This window comes from Saimiri boliviensis, chromosome 9 (assembly GCF_048565385.1).
Source record: "Saimiri boliviensis isolate mSaiBol1 chromosome 9, mSaiBol1.pri, whole genome shotgun sequence".
Classification (NCBI taxonomy): Eukaryota; Metazoa; Chordata; class Mammalia; order Primates; family Cebidae; genus Saimiri; species Saimiri boliviensis.
In genome coordinates, this window is record NC_133457.1 from 20,070,346 (window position 1) to 20,076,345 (window position 6,000).

A 6,000-nucleotide genomic window follows, 5' to 3' on the forward strand; every position below is an offset into this window, starting at 1 on the left:
ATGCACAGATTTGTACATTTTTAAAAGTTACATTTAATGTTACATTTATGATAATCACATCATATAAAGATCTAATTGGCCGGGTGCGGTGGCTCAAGCCTGTAATCCCAGCACTTTGGGAGGCCGAGGCTGGTGGATCACGAGGTCGAGAGATCGAGACCATCCTGGTCACCATGGCGAAACCCCGTCTCTACTAAAAATACAAAAAATTAGCTGGGCATGGTGGCGCATGCCTGTAATCCCAGCTACTCAGGAGGCTGAGGCAGGAGAATTGCCTGAACCCAGGAGGCGGAGGTTGCGGTGAGCCGAGATCGCGCCATTGCACTCCAGCCTGGGTAACAAGAGTGAAACTGTCTCAAAAAAAAAAAAAAAAGATCTAATTAACCTGGAGTTGTTGAGCAATAATTGTACCTTCAAAGTGCCAGGAGATTTAAGGTGTACGCAGGGTGTGGCCCATCCACCCAGAATTTCAAAACCACATGGTTCTTCAGGTCCTGTTGGGGCTCATCTATTTGCACATCTCCCCTGAAGGAGCTTGGACTAATCAGGTCACTACACCCTGACACGGCAGTCTCCAGTCTCTACCACTCATTGTTTGCCACATGATGTAATGTCAACAGATCACAGAGAAGTTAGCAACAGGGAAGGGAAAACACTTTAATCTCAAGGCCATCCCCAGGGTTCAGCAGGACATATATCTTATATCAAATCATCTGATATCAAATCCTACAAATGAGCTTTGCCAAAAGGTTGAGCCACACTGTCTGACTGTATCATGTTCTCCAGTTGTAATGCAAGACTGAGGCAATTTGTTGTGAGCTGATAGTTCTTCCTGTCTGTTAAAATTGAAAAGGCAGGTTGCTGTCTATCATTACTTTGCTTTCTTTTTTGCTGCAAAACATTTCACACAGCATCATCATGCCTTAGGTAGTTCATTTATCTAGTTATTAATTAGACATCTTGGAAGCTGATGGGGTGGTTCACTTCTCCTTCAGCCTTGGCGTCTCCTCATCCCCCAGTGTTCCCTATCTTGCAACTCATAGCAGAGCAATGCTATTAAATACAACAGGAAAATACAGGACAAAGGGCAGATAGGACTTAGATGCCTGAGAACTCTAAAGAACAAAGAGAGCTACTGTGGCCCCATTGTGCTTTTATTCAAGATGCCCCTAACTTACGAGGATGCAAAACATCTGTGTTAGCACATGAAGCTAGGTCTGGAGTTTAATGCCTACCAACCTCCTCCACCAGGTACCACCATGCTGTCAGCAAACTGCACAAGTGCCTATGACCCTGATAAAAATGACACCTATAGACTTAATATGATGGCAGAGATAATTAAGAAACATGAGGCCAACTTTCATGAGGAGAATGATGGAAAGTAAAGTATTATATGCCTTTGTATAGCCATTTTCTAAACAGGAAAGCTTGATGAAGGACTGATATCTGCCTTTTGATTCCAGTTAAAACTGCCTACCACTGTCTGCCTTCAATTGTCTTTCCAGAAAGCCCCTCTGTCATTACTTTTCTGACCCTCTGAAGGACCCTCTACCAAGAGCTTAGAACAGGAAAGGGTTTACACAAGATGTGCACAGTGCATTACTATTTATAAAGTAATCTGCATTTAAATAGAGACCAAAAACATTTAAACATTAAGTAATCAGTTTGATCTATTCTCTGCTCTGTCTCCAACACCTAGACCAAAGTCTGATATACAGTGGGACTGTGATTAAATCTCTGGACTTTCATTCACTCAGCAATAGAAAATTACACCAAAAACGTCCCTTATCTTCAAAATTCCATGCATCAAGTTAAGAAAAGTCACCAAAAGTTAGTTTTCTCCTAGGCACTTCATACACCAGAGGTCTCCACTCTCAGAAAATACTATCACCACAAATACTACTGTAATAGTATTTAACTATATAATGGTATATTAATATTATTATATTATACATCTTATTAATAACTATATCATTATTAATTATATATGCATATTATTAGTTAAGTATAGTAGCATTAATTATTTAAAACTTCCATTGCACATCATGAAATACTGGTCCAATGACGATGAAGATTCTATAAGCCAAATATTTTATAAAGATGCAACCTTCTGTACTGTATTTTAGTACTTGATAGACTATATACAAATGAAAAAAAAAATGGTGCCAGTATCGTATTTAAATTATACTTTTGTAATTTTACATGTAGGTTGTCATAACAGTGGTGTATTATTCTATAATAGTTGAAAGTATCACCCTCCTCCAAGGATCCTGAAGCACCTGTAGTAAGGAATAGCTCCCTCCACCTTCTGGCAAGGTAGGTATGATGTAAGCATTATTTTTAACATACCAGGATCACACATGAGTCAGTGGCAGGGCTGGCACTACTCAGTCATGACACTGTAGTTCACAGCTCTAACCATTAGAGTACTGCCTACACATTAATTCATTCCTTTCATCATTCATAATATAAATTTGATGCAGTTTTCTAGGCACTAAGGATCAGCTCCTTATTTAGCACTAAACTCATATTACACACATGAACACGTTTAAAAAGAAAAATTCTGGTCTGGACATGATGACTCATGCCTGTAAATCCCAGCACTTTGGGAATCCCAAGAGGGAGGACTGCTTGAGCCCAGGAGTTCGAGACCAGCCCAGGCAACATAGGGAGACCTTATCACTACAAAAAAAAAAAAAAAATTAGCCCAGCGTGGTGGCGCACCTGTGGTCCCAGCTACTGGAAAGACTGAGGTGACAGGATCGCTTGAGCCTGGGAAACAAAGGCTGCCACCACAGCACTCCAGCCTGAGCAACCAAAGGAGACCTTGCCTCAAGAAAAAAAAAAAATTGGATAAAAATTTTAAATTCACAGCAAAGCTTTTTCTGTACCTGGTGATTAATCTTATTTGCTTTATAGTAACATATCTATCACTGAGCCAAATGTATACTAAGGAAATGACTGCAACATAGAATTTTAAAAGGTCTATGCTCTTACATTATAGATGTTATTCGTCTGTCTGTCTCTAACGTGAGGCTTTTTTGATGCTTGCCCGCACGGCTAATACTTGTGTTTTCTGTGTCTAATTAGAAGTTTCCGCTGGGTCTTAACGTTGAGTTGGTACAAGATGTTCAAGACCATGAAAATATGAATGTAATAGTTTCCTCATGGGCTGATTTTTTTTCTCAGTTCATTTGTCCTTTTAAGTAATCTGTTTGTACCCTGACTCTTACTGAATTCACAATTATTCCTCTTGCCAAACCATGCTTCTAGACTTGACAGCATAAATTAAATTTCATGCACGCATATGTAGGCCGTGTGTACTGCCTGTTAAACGAAGTTATACAAACAAATTGAAGGCACATTTGAATGACCTTTGAATTCCGTGTTAGAGTGATTTTTACAGTTATCTACTGGGCAAAGTGTAAGAGACAACCGTTTACAGAGGTGATTTTCGGTGTGCTTCTCGAAAGCCAATTTGCTCACAGAATTTAGCCTCCTAACCATGCAGGTTGCATTTTGTACTGCTTTCTCTTCCGGCTCCCCACGCTCGTGAAATAGTTCTGACACCCCCACCGGCGACTGTCTGGAAGGGGCTGATCCACGCCCCGCTCCTTCTGCTGGAGCCGTGCACCGGACGGCTGTGGCCACCCGGGCAGAGCCGGCGCCCGGCCGAGGCAGCGGCTGCGTGACTGGCTGCATTTCTCAGCCCTTACGCTGTGGTTATTCAAACTGATCTCATCGCCGGTCGTCACGACACGCGCTTCCCCTCGCCTGCACGCGGCGTGGCGTGAGAGGGGCTCTGACAGCCGGCTCGCCCACCCCTGATCCTTCGAGGCCCACCCTACTTGCAATAATGGCCCCTTTCTCTTTCTTCAAAAGAACGGCTGCCAGACGTCAACAAAGAATCTAACCTACACAGCGCCAGCCCTCGCTCCTCTCAGCCTCAGCTAGCCCTGCCCCTCACTGCCCGCGGGCGCACCTCTGGAGGCAACGCCGGGTCGCTGGGGTCAGCCGCCCGGCAAAGAAAGTCGCCCCTCGCGCGCCCCGGGCATCAGTGCATGCCGGGCTCCCGGCTCCAGGCAGGCGGGGTGAGGCCGCTCCGCGGTCACTCGCTGGGGACCTCTTCCCAGGTCTCCTAGCCGTGGCTGGGCCGCCCCCGCCCCTGCCTGCGAAATCCAGGCAGTGCGAAGGCCACCTTGCTGCTTTCGCAGCCCGGCCGGGGTCGCCCGACGCAGAGGGCAGAGAGCAGGCGCCAAGGAGGCCGAGAGGAGCCCAGGGGCCATGTCGACTCCCCACCCGCTGTCCCCTTCTCCCACGTTTCGCAGCGTGAGGTGTTTGCTGTATATCGGAGACTGACACTTTTCGGCGTTAAAATGAGGGCATCACCTGCTCAGGCTAACGTCGGTGGAGGGCATCGGGGGCTGGGCGGAATCTGGGATTCCTCGCCGGATTACGCGGCGAGGTCGGCACGCGAGGCAGGCTTCGGGCGCACCAGGAAGCCCGAGCGTGCAGGAAAGCGGCGGAAGCGAGCGGCGGGGGCGGGGCCGGCGGGCTGCAGGCACGCAGGCGGCGCGGCCGCTTGGGGTTGCGTGACCTGCCGGGCTGCGGTCGCACGCACTTCGTGCTCCCCGCGGCCGTTGCCGGGCTGGAGGCGCAGGTGCTGGAGGGCGGCGCCCGGCTTCCACTTTCAAAACACCGGCGGGGAGGGCAGTCACGCTATATTTCTGGAACGCGGAGTGAGTTCACCGGTGCAGGACACAGCGTCCCCTTGTTATCAGAACGTGGGTAACATTCAGTAATAAAACGCTCTCGGACAGGATGTATTAAACGAATTGGGAACCAGATCTGCTCTTTCCACAAGCAATAAAGCTAGGGAAACTTCCCAAGGAAAGCTTTAAACTGGGATGCATGGCCTACAAGTGTGGTTCCTGTGACAAGCTTACAGAGAACGGAACCAGAGCAAAGACGGTGGCTTTGGGACGAAATTTCTGTCCACTCTGCTCAAAGACTAATTACAGAGTAGTGATTTTGGGCATGCTCTCATTCCTCCCAGAAGCTTTCTTTGCAGCGTTTTATTTTAAAATCAGACATGCCTGATCTCCCTGGCATACTAACTTGAGAGACCTCATTTATATGGTGACTCAAAAGCCCCAAGGACTTTTTAAAAAGGTGCCACGTTTGAAGGCGCCAGAATCTAAGTTCCTTCTCAAGATCATATGAGCAAAAAGTGTTTTTCCCGTACAGATACCTATTTACATAATTCAAATGTTTGTAGATTTGCAGATAAATCAAGTTTAGCGGGCAAAACGAAAAATGTTAACACCATGATAATTTAACACAAAAGCACCCAGTCAACTGAAAGCTTGGGAAACTCCATGTTAGTTTATTTTCTATGTAATATTAAAGGAAAGAGATTCTCTAGGGGTTAGAATAGACAATAAACTCCTAGGAAGCTTTCTCAAAAATACATATTCTCATCTCAATTTACCACATGTGGGAAAAGAAAGCAAGATTCACTGTTTAATTTTAAAATGTTCTCCCAGCTGACTCTGATTCTCACTTAAGTATATGTGGGATTTTTTTTTTCTAATCTGCCCAGCACACTTAACTTCCTTCTGACACACAACTGCCTATCCTTCCTGCCTGGATTCTGCATCTGCCTTTACTCTTCTAGAATGTAGTTAGAAAGGGAGGTGTCATTGTGTGTGGCCTGGCCTACTTGGTCCCCACAATTGGTTTAGAGGCATATACCTGACTCAAGCTGAGCCTATTATGAACAGTACCTGACTCCTCATGGCCTCACTAATTTGGTTAAGGAGACTGTATATCATTCAAGGTGTGCCAAAGAAAGTCATTTCCTGGCATTTTTCTAACTGGAGGGTGGGAATAGAAGCCTTCTCTCCAGTTCCTTTTGGTGACAAAATTGGACCATCAGCCACCACTGCTCTGTCATGTGCAGAGAATACCAACAATGAAAGAGAATGTAACCAACTTTCA

At 45.7% G+C, this 6,000-nt stretch overlaps 1 protein-coding gene across 1 annotated transcript in view; it reads right to left on the reverse strand.

The window, feature by feature from the left end:
* SSR3 (signal sequence receptor subunit 3) overlaps positions 1-4,506 on the reverse strand; it is a 270,342-nt gene extending 265,836 nt beyond the window's left edge. The window contains exon 1 of the mRNA XM_074405547.1: positions 4,390-4,506. The gene's annotated coding sequence lies outside the window, so the exon portion shown is untranslated. The remainder of the gene's footprint in view (positions 1-4,389) is intronic.
* Between the last annotated feature and the right edge of the window lie 1,494 nt (positions 4,507-6,000).